Source organism: Bidens hawaiensis, unplaced genomic scaffold, assembly GCF_021521415.1.
Source record: "Bidens hawaiensis isolate Kalapana, Puna unplaced genomic scaffold, B.hawaiensis_p1.1 tig00018952_1, whole genome shotgun sequence".
NCBI classification, from domain to species: domain Eukaryota; kingdom Viridiplantae; phylum Streptophyta; class Magnoliopsida; order Asterales; family Asteraceae; genus Bidens; species Bidens hawaiensis.
The window spans coordinates 1-18,113 of NW_027492876.1; the positions used below are offsets into that span (position 1 = coordinate 1).

General features: G+C 35.4%; 1 pseudogene; it reads right to left on the minus strand.

Moving 5' to 3' along the window:
* Nucleotides 1-415: 415 nt before the first annotated feature.
* Nucleotides 416-2,927, minus strand: LOC143557385 (uncharacterized; annotated as a pseudogene).
* Nucleotides 2,928-18,113: the final 15,186 nt, after the last annotated feature.

Here is an 18,113-nt window from a genome sequence, read left to right on the forward strand (position 1 = left end):
TGTGCAAACACTGAACGTTTATGTTCGCTTATTTAATAAATGAACGAACATGAAATGAAAACTTTGTTCATTTAGTTAGACGAACGAATGAACATGAACACATGTCTCATTCATTCATTTTATGTTTGTCGATGTTCGTTTACGTTCGTTCATTCAAATTTTTTTTGTTCATTAGTTTACATTTGGTTAAAGTTCTTTCATTTACGTGTGTTAATAAATCCATTTAAATTTTTTTATGCCCATTACAATTTAGTCTAGTTGTTCACGTTTATTGTTTTTAGCTAAGTTATGTTCATTCTATTACGTTCATGAGCCGTTAATTTATATTGTTAACGAACGAACTTAAATGATAACAAACACGTTCATTTTTTTTAACAAAGGAACACGAACAAGAAAAGCACGTTCGTTAAATTGTTCATGTCCGTCGTTCATTTGGTTCGAGGCCTAGACCGGAACCACAACTTACAAGTTTTAAGCGATTAGGAAGCCTCAAGATAAAATGCTCAATCGTGAACGGGTTCAGCAAATACCCGCCGACCTTTATTGTTGCCTGATGGAAATCCAATAATCTTAGTTAAATTATCATAATAACCCTGGTGAAAGTATAAATGAGTTTGAATTGGTCACCTTTTGCATTAGTGCTGGCATCATTTCATGGCTATCAAGTATTCCATGCTCCAAATATGCCTGTCATATTATTTTAACCCTTGTAACGCCAACCATGTATATGCACATACAAAGAAAAATAGACAGAAAAATATACTTACATTCATCATACAGATATTGTAAATGTTTATCCAAAACGCGAGCTTTTGCTGATGCGTCAAACCGTCTATGTTGACAGAGCCAGCTTCTCAAGTAGGAGCCTACACATTCAAGTAGCATATAATTCATAAAATAGTTTGATATAATAGCAAATTACAAATTTTTTTCTTTATGTATTACCCAATTTATGAAACGTGCCATTTAAGATGGAAAATAAAAGATTAGTGAGAAGTACACAATTCGTCCTTTAAGGGGTAAGGGCAAAATGGTCATTTTCATAAAAGTAACCTTAAAGGTTAACTCCTGTTAGTGGAAATGACATAAGGCGTGATAACTTTTCAAAACAAAGGTTAAAGGGAACGTTTCGTAATTTGAGTAATAATAAACGACAAAATTTGTAACTTACTTTAGATATAATTATATGATCAAACTTACTTGAGTCTACGGATCAACAGGGATGCATTTGCTTTCTTTTTAAAATCAATTGAACCGGTTTCAATTGCAAAAAGATCCTTATAAGGGCCAATATCTCTCCTCTTTGATTTCAAACAGACACCATAAGGATCCCTAAAAGCAGGACCTCCATCGCCACCGGTTAAATCCAACGACATTAAATTGGAGAACGCCTCCGCGTCCATGGTTTTTGCTTTCAGTTTGCTTAATCTTAAAAATATTCCAATCAAGCATTTTAACACATTTTCAGAAACTTTGTTGCATTCACTTTCAGCTTCCAAATGTCTATCTCCTGAAGATGAACTTGAACAGCTTTCTTGAGCCTTTTCTTGATCCACCAACTTACTCTGTATTACGCAGTTTCAATTTAGCAGTTGACTTTGAGGTCAAACAGAACCATGATTTAGATTGCATAACTTTGACCACTTTAAATAAAGATTATATACAGATCCCACCGCATTAAGCATAGGGATTATATAGAAAAACTTGTAATCCATCTAGCAAAATCTGCTTTTGATTGAGTCATAACAAAACCATTATTTAAATTGCATAACTTTGACCTTATAAAGTCAAAGGGATACCAGAAAGTACCTGTGGTTTCGGAGGACTGTGTTTTCCAGCACTTTCAAATTTGATTTGAGGCCTTTTAACTAAACTTTGCACTTCATCAACTACCCTTTCAGGAGAACACGTAATTTTGCTATTGGAATTAACAGCCGACCGGTTTTCTTTACCTAAAACACCATCATCACTATTAACTAAATCCGGTTTCTTCAAATCTGCAGGCTTCTTGTCAACAAGGGTATTCAAAAGATCAGGCCCGATTCGATTAGAGTACGATAATCTAGTAGAACCACTTCTGGTGAGTGAATTCAAAGGCTTCTGCTGTGACAACTTTGATGGTTCTGAATGGACTTCAAGTTCAAGTTGGGACACTGATGATGACTGATCTAATGAGTTATTATTATTATCTGAGTTATTAATATTGACCTTGGATGAAAGATAAACCGCTTCTTGATACAACCCCTGCCTAAAGCTAACAACTTCTTCCTCTAATCTTACAACTTCTTCTTCAAGAACAGCTACTTCAGCTAGCAGCTCCAAAGTCTGTGAATTTAACAAAAAAAAAAAAAAAAAAAAAAACTATGACATCTGATCATGGTTGTAAAAATCACGCATAGGCGCACCCTAGGGATTAATGGCTAGTACCGAGTCACTGATTAATCCTGTTTGGTCAAAATTGAAAATTTTATATGTATAATAGAAAAACTACATATAAATTTCAATCCAATTAATCCGAATTAATCGCTAGTCCATATCCCACCACCGGACTAAGGAGTTGTACAACAGTGCATGTGATTGATGATGAATTGGAATAAAGTGGTAGGAAAGGTAACCTGTGGAGGAAGATAAGGAGGAAGATGAGGTAAAGTTCCTAAGCGTCTGCTGAAGGCTCTTTCAAGTGCCCTGTGTACATTTTCTTCTTGTCTTAGCTTCTTCTTCAACTTATCAACCTGTTTGATTCAAATCAGTGTCTGTGTATATGTAGGTAGAGAGAGAAAGAGGGTTGTAAAAACATACATCTTGAATCAAGGCAAGTTTTCTTTCTTTTCTTGAAATCCTTGTTGTTCTATTGAGGATTGGTTTTCCTGATTTGAATGGTTGTGTTTGCATCTTAATTGTTGGTCAAATCAAAATTTGATCTGTCATAGAAGATAGATAGATATTCAAGTAAGTAGTTGTAACTCAAAAGAAATGAATATAAATATAAATATAAAAATTAAAGAGAGAGACCAGCCGGCCATGTGAGATTTGATTAGTATGAAAAGCATCATCGGCATCTTCAATTAAAAACACTTAGTAGGAAACAAGATGTTGAAAGGGATCAGTAGTCATATGTAGTTTAGTTATGTATCAACAACACAATAAAAAGATGGAAGAAAGTATTTTCAAGGTGATGATGAGCGGGAAAAGGAGGTAGTGAATAATAATAATATCCATGGGGGTTGGGTTGGGTGTATGTAAAAGAGATGGATAATAGATATATGGTGTTGGAGTAAAAAAGCAGGAATGGAGTCAGAGAGAGAAAGAAAAGGACAAGTGAGAGTTGGGGAGTGTGAGTGTGTTGGTAGGCCACCGCGACACAAGCTGCCTCTCACTCTCTCTGTAACGTAACAACTACAACATCGCCTCACTTATAAATTATTTTTTATTTTCTCTCACTTTCAAAGTATATGAAACTATTAGGCTGAGGGGTGTGGAGCGTGAGAAAGGGCGCAAGAGGACAGCCGCTCGCGCCCAGGGGCGCGAGCACCACACCACCGAGGCGCGAGAGGGGCGCGAGCGCAGAAAAAGAGGCAGGCGCCAGGGGGTTCGCGGGACATGTGTGGCGTTTAGGGCATGGGGAATGGTGAAAAGAGCCGTTTGAAAGCTTAAATGAGCCGTTGGCTCTTAATTTAAAAAAAAAAAAAAAATTTTCTACTCCTATATATTACCCATTTTATACAACACTTTAACACAACTTCAAAAAACACCAAACTTACCCATTTCTTTATACAACACTTCCTATATATTACCCATTTATTTCAAACTTTTTTAAAAAAACCTTTACAAAATCCTATATAATACCCCTAAATCAACCCATTTTTACCATATCAAACACAACTTCAATCTCCAAACAACCCAATCAACCCATTTTTACCATATCAAACACAACTTCAATCTCCAAACAACCCATCGTCCCATTTTTTTTTTTTAAAATAATGTCGTCGTACTCGTCTGATTCCGACTCCTCCGAAGAGGATGATTTGCTTCTTCATGTAGGGGGAGTTTTGACCGCAGCCGTGGTAAATCTCTTGCAAAATCAAGCCCATCAACCCCGACTCCCGAGGGTTAGAGCACCACCTCGTGATCGTGATCGATCGGGTGCTAACGATACTTTGATGAGGCATTATTTTAGCCCTCAACCGGTATACGCGGAGTCGGATTTTCGAACTCGTTTTCGAATGAGCAGGCAATTGTTCACGCGTATAGCGAGTGATTTAGAGGCACGGTATCCCTTTTTCCAACAAAGGGAGGATGCTAGGGGTCTTCCCGGTTTTACCCCTCTTCAAAAATGCACGGCTGCTATCCGTCAACTAGCGTACGGCATCTCGTCGGACGCTTTGGATGAGTATTTACAGATGTCGAAAAGGGTTGCACGTGAATCCCTTCATTTTTTCTGCCAAGGTAAAAAACATTAATTTTACTTTTTATTAAATATTTATTACATTTTTTAATATATATTGTACGTAGGAGTCATATCGACTTACGCTCGGAGATATCTGCGTAAACCTACAACGTATGACATCCAACGCATATATGAGGTGCACGCAGAAAAACATGGTTTTCCTGGGATGTTAGGTAGCATCGATTGTACGCATGTTGGATGGGCTATGTGTCCAACGGCCTGGCGAGGTCAGTTCCACCGTGGTGATCATGAAGGGCCGACCCTCATACTTGAGGCGGCGGTGTCACAGGATCTTTGGTTTTGGCATGCTTTTTTTGGTGTTGCTGGGTCAAATAACGACCTTAATGTTATCGATCAGTCACATTTGATCAACGACCTTATCGACGGGGTTGAACCACCTCAATCTTTTGTTGCAAATGAAGAACTCTTCAAGTACGGGTACTATCTGGTCGATGGTATTTACAACGAATGGGCTGTGTTAGTTCAAGCTTTTACAGATCCAGTCGCCGACAAACGGAAGTATTTTACGAAGAAGCAAGAGTCTGCTAGAAAAGATATTGAAAGAGCTTTTGGAGCTATAAAAAAACAATATTATGTTCTGGCGAACCCGATACGTTATTGGACTCGGGAGAGGATAATGGACGTCGTCTACACGTGTCTTATCCTACACAACATGACGTTAGAAGACGAGGGCAAAGCTATATGCCAAAACTACCAAGGTGACATTCCGCCACAACCGTCCACAATCAGTGATCAACAAAAACTTCATAACATAGCAAATATCAAGAGCCGTGAGATACACGGGGATCTTCGACATGAGTTGGTTGAACATTTGTGGGCGAGGCGACCAGAGGATCTTGTATTAGATTAGTTTTATTATTAAATATTATTGTTTGTTTAATTTTTAGTATGTTTTTTTTATTATATGAATTTTCGTAAAAATGTGTGTTTTTTAAATAATTTTTGAGTTTTTTTAATAATACGTTTTTTTACTACATTTAAAAAATAATAAAAAAAAAAACCGCTCGCGCCCCCTCTCGCGCCCCTCCACACCATGTCCCGGGGCGCGAGCACCACTACCAACACCCATCTTATCAACTTTCTCTCTCTGCCACACGTCACAATATTATTGGCTGGCGCCCCCACTCGCGCCCCCTCTCGCGCCCCCCACACCCTCAGCCTTATGCATTTACTTTATAATATAATAGTTTAAAATATATATATATATATATATATATATATATATATATATATATATATATAATGTGATATGGTATGATGTAAAGTGATATAATATAATGTTTTTACTTTATAAAATATGATATGATATAATATAATATATAATTAACTTTAGTTTATGGGTAATGTAATGTAATATGATTAGTATTTAATGTAATGTAATATAAGATAATATTATCTGACGCATGTATCATAATATTTAACGAATTTTAGTTGCAGCATTATTTTTATTTATAAACAATTTTACTTAAGTTTTCCTTTTTTTGGTAATGAACGTTGTTTCGACAACAATTTCATAGAAAGTGAGTGTAGAGTGTAGACGGGGTGATTATTTCCTATTATTTAGGAGAATTTGTGTGTCTTAGTTTCACTATTCAATTTTGTGCATTGCAATTGATGGATTAAATTTGTAAGCCAATGAGTGGATATGTCATGTGATGGTTAAGATGGGCGTATTCTTGTTATTAACTAGGAGTTAAAGTATAACTCAAGGAGGCATATGAGAAAAGCTAGTTGTTTTTGTTAAATAATTTTTTTGTTTAATCGAAAATAACTTTTATATGTTTTTTAAGTTATACGATAAAATCAAGAATTTTATGTTCTTTAAATTCAGTGTATTATTATTCATATATTATTTTTTTAGAAACATACGTTTATTTACATTTGTTACACAATATATCTAGTATGTTTAAAACATGTTACAGCGGTGCATTGCCTAGGTTGAATAATCTTTGCAATGAGTTTTGACTACAGTGTGTTTAACTTATTATCATGGTGTGTCCAATTTACATATAGCATTGCATGAGACGTTCATACAAATATGGAGGCGATACTAACTTTATACGCCCTCATTCTTAGCGGGGGGGGGGGGGGGGGGTTGTTTTTTCCATCACTTGCAACATCCAATTAGGGTGTGCCATCTCATCTCACCATATTCCATCACTAGTGATGAAATTTAGTGGAGGTGGTGGTAGTGCGATGGGTTTTGGTATATATACATATATATATATATATATATATAGGTTTTTGTGTGAATGAAAGGAGTGTATTTGGGGTATATATATATAGAGAGAGAGAGAGTAAGTGAGAGAGAGAGAGAGTTCACCATCACGTATATGGGCATGTTCCGTTATCACCATCACTTTGATTTCTCCATCACGAATGATGGGGTGGGCGACGGCGGTGTTCCACCATCCATCACGAGTGATGGAGCCCCCATCACGGACCACCCCCACCCTTCTTAACACGCATGCATGTACACACACTTATAAACAACTATGTCATTGTAATATTTTTAAAAAACAACCAATAGAGCATTCCCAACATGTTCTCATTGTATGATTATGAGTGATTGTGAGTAAGGAGTAAGAAAATGTTATGTGGAAAAGTTAAATTTGTTTTACACTATTTACACCATATAATTTTTTAATATTTTATGAAAGTGAGTGGGGGGAGGGAGGGGAAGAAAAAATAGTGATAAAGGTATAAAAAATATTATTTAATTAAAAATAAGATAAAAGAAAATGTAATGAGTTCAGTATAATAATATAGGTATAGATAAAAAGTGTGCTAGGTGGATTTAGAAGTGTACAAAATACAATTTTTTCTCTCATTTAACCCCTAAAATGTGTTTTTTTTGTTTTCTTTTAAACACGATTTATTAGATAGAACTTGACCTAAACTTTTCTTTGAGCATGCATACTTTATAAGCTCGAATAAAACTTTAACTTGTTTAATTAGCTTTTTTCAAAGACTGTAATAGAATTATGACAATTTAAGTTTTTTATTTTTAGACTTAGCCCGTTTGAGTTTCTTAGGGGGGAATGAGCGCTTATGAGTACTAGCCATGCACCGATCAATCTTGCAATGCTATCTCATTTTTACCCTTAACTACCCATAAATTACAAAATCATTGGCAACACCTACCACATGTGTAATAAATTAATTACTAATTCATTTTAACTCTCCAACATTTTCCATGAAATCAATTTTGTGGCAAACATTTCCCATGAATGGAAGTCATGCATGCTACCCACATATGGTGTCGGCGGTATATGGTTTGGAAGCCATGTAACCACACCCATATGGGTGCCCCATCCTCTCTTATAATGCTTATAAATATCGGAGACTTTTGTCGGTATGTATCGAATTTATTAGTTTCTATAGTTAATAATAACATACAATGCATTTAAGTCAATTATAAATATAGTAACTAATTAGTGTACGTTAATATAAAGTAATTTAAAACAAAGTTAGACACACTGAGTTAGTATAATAGGACGGCAATAGTTGATGATAGATAATAAATTGTGGTAATAAAATAACGTGATAGTAACATGATATGTTACTACTCAATGTTTGAGTAATAACATTCAGAATGATCAAATTGTTATATAAAGGAACCAACCTTTTTATTTGTTCTCAATTTGATTGTATGGTCTATTTTAATTTTAATAGAAATAATTATGCATTTAATAAACTTTTAAGTAAATACGCTGATAAAAAAAAGTTTTAATACACATAATTTATAGATATTAGTTGATAGAAATAAAAATAACAATTTCAAGAAGATAAGAGTTAAATTGACACACAAAATTAAATTATGAAATCACTTATACGAAGTAACTGAAATTTTGTAGCCTCTTTGACAAATTCCATAGAAAGAAGCAAAACAAATATATTATGTTTTCGATCCAGCAAATTCTAAGAGCATTTACAATAATGACTCTTAAACACGTGCTCACGTAAGCATATGCCCAAGTTGTCTCTCACACGGCCATCAAAACCAGTCAAAACACATAATCTCTTTTCTTACTCTCCTTTATTCACAAAATTCGTTCGACTTATCCTTGTAGATGGATAAGACACCCAAAACCTTCGTAAAAACACACATCCTCAGAACCAGCTCTTACAAATGCTCTAAGCTATAAACTTAACTAAAACTAAAACCCCTTATATGATAACTATAACTGGTGAATATAACTTTTAATTAAAAAAAGATATAGTTGAATAATTGATTGTGGGAAACGTACATTTATTAACATATAAAAACCAGTAATAACCTTTTTGGGGTGAATGTACAAAGGAGGACACATGAGTGTGGCAGGACTTCGGAGGCTCAAATCATGAACATCCAACGTGCATCTCTTTATTATAGTTTCTGAATTTTACAATAAAATATATATTACAAAAATAGACTTGCAATATGTGTCGAGTTGAACGTCTTTATATTATAAACACCTACCGCAAATCTTTTAACTTACTTTCTTTACTGTTAAGATTAATATTATTCTTAGGGGGTGTTTGGGTTTCCTTATTTTTACCTCCTTATAACTTATTCACTTTTATAGATTAAAATAGTGTTTGGATAATATAACTTATTAAACATTTTAAAGAAGGAAAAACGAGTTTTCATAAGTTAGGATTTTGTAACTTATGGAAAACTCTTTATATAAGGTATAAGGATGTGTAAATAAGGAATCCCAAACATGCCCTTAGTAACTATCTATATTATTTATATGAAAATATGACAAAAGATGCAACACAATAATCCTAAACATACCTTAACGTACAAGAATACCTATATTCACGAAATTGATCCATAAAATCACATCTCAACATCTCGGAATCATCAATACATACCCAATTAATCATCGATTCACCGAAAAAAACAGATTTGGATGGTTAATCGATCAATTTTTTACTTTTTTTTCACGAAACCCGTTTTTAAGCGCTTTAGTTTTTGGCTGAGCGTTTTAGGTTTTCGGCTGAACGTTTTGAGTGTTTTAGCATTTTTGCCTTTTGAGCGTCTCGCGTACCTATCGTACGTAAGGCATTATTATACAGTATCTCGACCCATGACAATATTACCTTATTATCTATGTTACTATATTATTACATTATAAAGCATCTCTTTTTGATAAAATAAATTGTAATTTACCTCAAAGATTAATTTCATCTAAGACAAATATTATTGTGTAGGTAAAAGTGTTCTATGAAATAGTTTTAAAATTTTCCTGTCAAATAATTTCTCTAAATTAATTAGTATTACATTATTTGATGCACAAGAGAATATTTAATTCACTGTATTAAGATCATGTGTGGTGATTAGTGAATGAAGCCCCTATAAAGACGTTTTGTGTCATGTGACGCCACGTCACCATATAAGTCTTTTAACAATAAAGGGTGTAGCGGATTGAGCTCCTTCTGATCATTACCTTATTATTATTTTTTATTTAAAATAAAACAAATAAAGTTTCATTAAACAAAATAAATTACAAAATACATTAAAATTAAGACAAATACATTAAAATAAAAAAAGATACATAACTAGTATACAAATAAATATTAGTTATCATGCTTATATTTTTTTTAATAATTTTATCCATGTTTATTTCGGCTAACATCATGCAAGTCTGGTGATGTGGTTGATCAGTCTTTACAAAAAGACGAGATCTTTGACCATTTGCATATCTTTGATCAATAACTCAGTGAACTCCATATTGGATTGAGAATTTTGTTGCATTACTTGAAAAAGTTGATTCCCAAGGTCATGTATACCGGCGAATCAACGGTTCATTTCGTTAATTCTTCTTTCATTTCAAAACTCTCACTCGTCGACGACATGTAAGTTTATAGACCCCATATTATGTGTTGGGCAATATGAATACTCATGAAATGTTAAAATAAAAAAGAAGTAATGGTTTTGGCTTGTAGCATCAATGACAATGATTTATTAATTTGTTTAATAATTATGAATGGTAAGGTTTAGTGACTACGAATTTGGTTAAAAGTAACGAAACAATGAATGACTAAGTATAATACCTAGCGAGTATGTGAAGAGTATGAATGAATGTTAGTGGTTAGTACATAGGAAGGACCTACAAACCTTGCACATATTCATGTTGTAATTGGCGTATTGGTGTGCACATAGGGAAAACCAACAAGTCTTGTATGTGTGAGCATAGGTAAGGCCAACGAGCCTTGTGCGTGCTAGTAGTGTGAGCATTTAGAAGGCATGCAGGTATTGTATATGCTTATGATGTACACATAAGAAAGGCCAATGAGCCTTGTAGATGTTCATAGTAAAGAACATAGGAAAGGCTAACGAGCTTTGTACGTGGTTTTAATTATGCGTACAGGTATGACCAACAAGCCATGCATGTACTCATAAGAATGTTATGTATGCTATTTATGAACGATATGTAATGAATGTTGTGATATGATGCGTTAAGTTATATTGTGATGCGTTAGTGAATGTGGTATTATGAATTGATGTTATGTGCTAAACTAAAACTCACTTAACATAGTTTACTTTTAGTGTGCACATTAAGTTGATTGCAGTAAACTGTTACTAGAATGAAGGACATCATCGGGCTATCCACCAGGTGCCAGACTTGAGACTGACATCACAATCTTATGATTTTATGTTTTGTTAAGGACAAGTTTTTATGTTATGTAATGAATGGAGTATGTTTCCATTACACTATGAATGAAATTCTCTGGTTTGAAAACTTTGTTTCATGAGTAAAAATCCAACCGGTTTGAGTTACCCAGTTTAATGCCCTTACACTAATTCACCCAAAAATTGCCCTGAAGATGAATTAGTCCCCCCCACCCCCCACCCCACCACCACAAGTGTTTACACACCCTATGAACTATTTCTTGTGACTTTTATGAGCATTCACATCATGTGCATCATATTCACTAAGTAGTGTTTTTATAATATAGAGAGTAATTTATGGTGTTGTGAGTGAAGAGAGAAAAATATAATGATTTTTATGTAAATTTGAAAAGCAACTGTTCATCCTATATAATATTTTAATATTTGTTGTAAGTGTTATGAGTGAATGAGAGATAAATTGTAATGATAAAAGTATGAAAAAAAATATTATTTAATTAAATATGAGAGCGAAAATGTAGTTTTTTAATGTAATTTTGGATTCGAAGATAGGGAAAATGATGAGAATGCTCTAAGTCCAAATATGAACGTGACATGTCAAAAAGAATGGGTTTAACATCATTGACGGAGCTTACTTAAGGCCCAAGCCCCCCCTGTTTTTTTGCGCAGTAGTGTAAATTTACCTGTGTTTCGTCCGAAATTTTTTATACGTAGTGTAAATTTAGCCGTTTTCGACCAAAAATTTGAGCCCAACCCCCCTCATTTTTGAAACTTTTCAATACATTTTGAGTCCGCCCCCTGGCATCTTAGTTCAAGTTTCGCCACTATTTAACATGGGTTTATGTTTATAATGAGGATGCTACATTATGTCAATTTAAACACCTGGATCATTAGTATGTGCTCCGGAGTCGAGGGGTTGTTTATGGTCAGTATTCAAAGTTTTTTTATTAATAAGATTATTAAATATTAAGTTAACAAAATGCCTTTTTATATTATTTTGCTAACACAGAGTCATTGAGTTAGAGAAGTGTTGCTATAGACATGAGGTTATGATGCATTGGTTGATTCAACCAACATGTTTTAATGGATTGCTGCAAATACCAACTACCACATGGTGCTCGCGGCACTTGATTAAGTAACCTTTCTAATAAAAAAATGATTTTTTTTAGCATAATTAATGTTAATTTCATAGTAAGTTATAAAGTTATATGTGTGTATATATTCATGTGTTACAAGAAAAATGTTTGTTTCTGATGCAATATAATATTCAAGATTTCAACCATATGGGTTAATATTATACACTAGCAATAATGTGTTCTCCCTCTCTCTCAGCCCTCTTCTAACGTTTTCGACTATACTTACTGAACAATAAAATAGCTATCCAAATGGAGGAGATAAACCAATCCTTGATTGATGGTCATCAATGTTCTCTATGTTATTAAAAACTATTTATTATAGTGACAAAAATAATTATATGAAAGTTGAACGAATTAAACAAATATATATAACTTCGGTAGAACTTATTAACAAATTATATACTTTTGTTACAAAAAGCGAGTCATAAGTTCAAAAATTAATTAATAACAAAAAAGGGAAAACCATGTTACACAAATAACTTGAAATTACCGTATGATTGTATGCAGATATATATTTGATATTTTATGAATTTTTCATTGGTTAGGGTGTGGGCAGCAACGTAATCAACAGTCTGTTACTTTTGTCACTTTTTAATTGTCATACTCTTGGAATTTGTATCCTTTTGCTTTTTATTATTGTTTGTTGAATTTAAATTGCTCCGATCTTAATCATAGACGGGAGAACATTGATCAACCTGATTATTTTAGTTTCATATTTAGAATAGAAAATTGAAAACCTTATATACTTACCTAAAACTCCTTTTTTTAAATTGACGTTTTTAGGGCAGGTGTCTCACCTTAAGTCCTTAACCACTTAGACTGCATGGGTATAATGAATAACAATACATTATATATATTTTTTCCAATGGAGATACAATTTGTTTATATATTTGGAATGGCGATAACAATACATTATACATTATATATATATATATATATATATATGAACGGCGATAACACATGTATCATTGGCAACTGATTACTAATCTATCTGTTTGATATGTGATAATGTAATAGGTGATGGAATGAGCGAGAGAATAAAATGGATCATTACCATTCTATGGAATAGATCATTACATTTTCATTAAGATGTTTGGTTATCGTGTGAGAATGAAATAAATTATTAATTTATGCTGTTTGGTAAACTAGAAAATGCCGATATAAATTAAAAATGGTAGTGAGCAAATGGCAGTAATGGTGTTGGTGGTGGGCGGCGATGTGCGGGAGCGGGGAGCGATTGTTGGTGGTGGCAGGTGGTGGTGGTGGTGATGGTGATGGTGATGGTCGGGAGAGATGGTTGATGATGGTGGCGGTGGCGGTGGCGGTGGGAGGCGCTGTAGGTGGTGGCGAAGTTGGGTGGTGGTGGTGGTGAGAGGGAAATGGGTGGTGGTGGTGGGAGAATGGTGGATGTGATATTGTGTGAAAGAGGGGTTAAATGAAAAAAAAAATCAAGTGGGGTGGATGGAATGAATTTAAGGAGTTTTAAGGGAAATAGAACGAACATAGTAATGAGTTATTTCATTCCTTTGGTTAACCAAACATCTTTTTTTTCAATCCCTCATAATAGTCCATTCAGTTTCATCTCTCATTCAAACATACTAAATCCTGCCTAAATGTTTATGATTAAATTATAATGAATAACAATACATTATATTCATTCTTTTGACTGACGATAACAATACATTATACATGAATGTAGTTCTTAACTATCTAATATTTAAGAATCAGTTTCTTTTTTCTATAAGCACCACATGGTCCATACGTGGAAGATAAATCACAAGTAACTAGTGAACCTTATAGAATTATGTGATAAGATGACAGCTATTGGTGCTGAAAATACATTGACAAATTAATAAGATAAAGACAGAAATACAAATTTTGTCCTTTAAATAAAAACAGTTTACAGTTCGTGTCATTTATTTAGTTTCTTTGCAGGCGGTGTTCTTTAAACATTTTTTTCTACACGTTATATCATTTACGCTAACTGGGTTAGAAAAACTCAGTTAAATACCCTCACGTGAGGCGCACGTGAGGGCTTTTTGGTATTTTTAAAGAAGTGGTTCAACTTTTCATCAAGTTTCTTGTTCTCCGGCTAACCACAATCCACCGACGCTGATTCGTTACAACCAACAACCACCACGCCGACACACTACCACAACCCCCTCCACATATTCACCTGATAACACCATGGTTGCCACCATCCTCCGCCAATAAGTTTGATTCACCTAAAAATCTGTCCCCAATCTATCGATTAATGCCTCTCCAACCTCCAGATCTGACGAGTGGTTGCCAACACCGTATTCGAAATCTGACGTCTGATTCACGACGTTGACACCATAAACGTCTGATTCACCTCAAAATTTGTAAGGTCAGAGGTTGCGATGGTGAGTGGCTGGAAGATGTGGCTCATGTGCTTACCCTACCGGTGGCGTCAAGAAATCTAAATCTCTCAATCGATGAAATTCCAGAACCATTCATTTGGTTCTCAGGCTATTAGATTACAAAACCCTAGGTTTGATGTTGATGTGGCTGAGGTTATGTTTGGGCTTTGCGAAATCTTATGTGCTGAGAGTAAGAGTTTGGCAGCCAATCCAACATGAGATTGAGGAAAAAGAAAGGCGTGGCGGTGGTGATTTTTCCTTGTCGTCGGAAAAATGAGAAATGGGAAAAAGGAACCACGTTGGTAGTGGTGGTGGTGGTGTAGAGAGAGAAGAAGACGGGAGGAGAGAAAGAGAGAGCGAGAATCTATTTAATATTTATTATTTATTTTTACAATAATATATTTGAATCACTTTGTTAAAAAGACCAATATGCCCTCACATGCGCCTCACGTGAGGGTATTTAACTGAGTTTTTCTAACCCAGTTAGCGTAAAGGACATAACGTGTAGAAAAAGAAATGTTTAAAGGACACTGCCTACAAAGAAACTAAATAAATGACACGAACTGTAAATTGACATTGTTTAAAGGACAAAATTTATTATTTTGTCTACAATAAATAAATGAAGCATTAATAATATGGGGTTTGATCAAATACAAACCAAAGTTACGTGTCAAACCTTCGAAGTAAAGGAAACCCAAACTCCGCCTAATTCAATTTATCCTACAGTGACCATGCCTCCGCCTCTAACTCCCCTCCGTCAACCGCTTATCAATTCTGTCACCATTTGCATATGTTTGATTCCGGCCACCGGACCTCGCCGATCATCATTTCGTATTGCCACCGTTCATTCCGTATGTTAGCATTTTGTGAATGAATCTTTTGCAAATCCCTGATTGCTCAATTGGAGAATACGAATCAAAGCAATACATCATAAAAAGCTAACTGAATTTCTAGTTGTTTGATTTGTTGTTTTTATTAAGAAATCGTTGGACACATTCTTCAACAAATTAATTAGGAGTTTTCAGTCAATTTCAAGTAGAGTAATTTAACATTACAAGTAGTCTGATTGTATATTACAAGTTAACTTTCACGAAGAATTCAGTGGCGGATGCAAAGAACGAGGCTTATAAACGGATGTATGAACGTTTAGAAACAAAAGAGGGGGAACATGCTATGTTTAAGATTGGCAAAGCCAGGGAGCGTAGAAGGCAAGATCTAGGGCATGTGAATTTCATAAAGGATACAGATGGGCGTGTACTGGTCAAGGAGCAGGAAATCAAGCTAAGATGGCAAACCTATTTCCACAATCTTTTTAACAATGGGAGAACTTACTAAGAAGAACATGACAACACAACCTTCCAACGACAACAACCGAATAACTGCTACTACCGACGAATCACACGAGAAGAAGTGCATACTGCACTTAGGAGGATGGGAAGGGCTAAGGCGGTTAGCCCAGACAACATACTCATTGAGGTATGAAAGTGCCGGGGAGAGGAAGGAGTCATGTGGTTAACTACTCTGTTCAATAGTATCCTCAAATTTGGTAAGATGTCAGACCAATGGAGGAGCAGCGTTGTAGTTCCTATATATAAGAACAAAGGAGACGCCCAATGTTGTGGTAACTGCCAAGGAATCAAACTACTAAGCCATACTATGAAGCTATGGGGAAGAGTGATTGACGTTACACTTAGACGAGAAACTCAGGTTACGGTGAACCAATTTGGCTTCATGTCGGGTCGTTCCACCACAGAGGCAATACACCTTATAAGAAGATTGATGGAAAAGTATAGGGAGAAGAAGCGTGACCTGCATACGGTGTTTATTGACCTTGAAAAGGCCTACGACAGTGTGCCACGACAGGTGCTTTGGGAGTGCTTGGAGGGTAGAGGAGTACCCAGGAAATACATAGAGATAATTATGGATATGTATACCAAGAGTGCAACAAGTGTCCGTGCACCAGTGGGGGTACTGATTTCTTCCTTGTGGAGGTAGGTCTTCACCATGGGTCAGCGTTGAGTCTATTTCTTTTTGCAGTAGTATTGGATGAGTTGTCAAATTCGATTCAAGGGACGCTCTTGTGGTGCATGATGTTCGCAGACGACATTGTGCTACTTGCTGAGAGAAAACAAGATCTATACATGAGGCTTGAGGAGTGGCGAACAACCTTAGAGATAAAAGGTTTAAGGATTAGTTGATCTAATACGGAGTACCTCCATTGTGATTTTGGTGGGGTAAATGACAATGAGGACGCACATATCACCGTTGAAGGGCAGGTGGTTCCGCAGGTAAAGAAGTTCAAGTATCTATGATCATTTGTTCAGAGTGATAGGGAATTAGACAGTGATGTGACCCATCGAGTTCAGGTAGGATGATGTAGATGGAAAGCAACCACAAGTATATTGTGCGGAAAAAGTTTCCCAACTAAACTAAAGAGGAAATTTTTTAGGGTTGCAGTTAGACCTGCAATGCTATATGGAACAGATTGCTGGGTCGTCAAGAAGGCACAAGTGCAGAAGATGGAGTAGCAGAAATGAGAATGCTACGTTGGATGTGTGGGCACACAAGGTTAGACCGAATAACAAACGTTGTGTTTCGGGAGAGATTAGGGGTAGCGAACATAGCAGACAAGATAAGAGAGTGGAGATTGAGATGGTTTGGACATGTGAAGAGAAGACACACAACGAATCTTGTTAGATCCGTAGAAAACATTACTATAGAGGGGAGGAGGGATAGAGGACGACCTAAATTGACTTGGGACGAGAGGATTATGCATGATTTGATAGACCTAAACCTCTCTGAGGACATGGTTGAGGATAAGAATTCTTGAAGAAGTATAGTTAAAGTTAAGGATTTTTAGAGAGAAAGAAATACCTTAGGGCTTCTATTTTCCTTATTTTGGTCACACATTAGAATGGTATTTTCTTTACATATATATAGTATTATTATTATTATTAGTATTTTTATATTACTGTTGAACTTTGATTTCCTTTGTATTGCTTCATACATAAGTACTTTAGAGCTGATGGTCTCTCTGAAAGCCACCTCTTTTATCCCTTTGGATAGAGGTACGGTGTGCTTACATCCCACCCTCCCCAGGCCCTACTTATAGCTTTGCTGTTGGTGGGACTTCACTGTGTATGATTGATTGATTGATTGAAGTTAATTTTCATATAGTGTAATTAATTGTGTTAGTAGTGTAGTTATGTTAGTTCAATATGGTGTCCAAACCGCTATACTTATAGTGTAGTTAAGTGACGAAGCTTGGACTAAGGCACTGGGGGGGGGGGGGGGGGAGCTCAAAATGTATACAAAGTTTCACAAATGAGGGGGGGGGGGGTCAAATTTTCGGCCGAAAAAGGCTAAACTTACACTACGTATAAATATTTGCGGCGGAAAACGGGTAAATTTACATTACTGTGCAAAAAAAAACAGGGGGGCGAGCCCACCCCGGGCCTCAGTGGTGTAGTGTAATTGGTGAGTATTTAAAGAAGAAGAAGAAGCCTTAT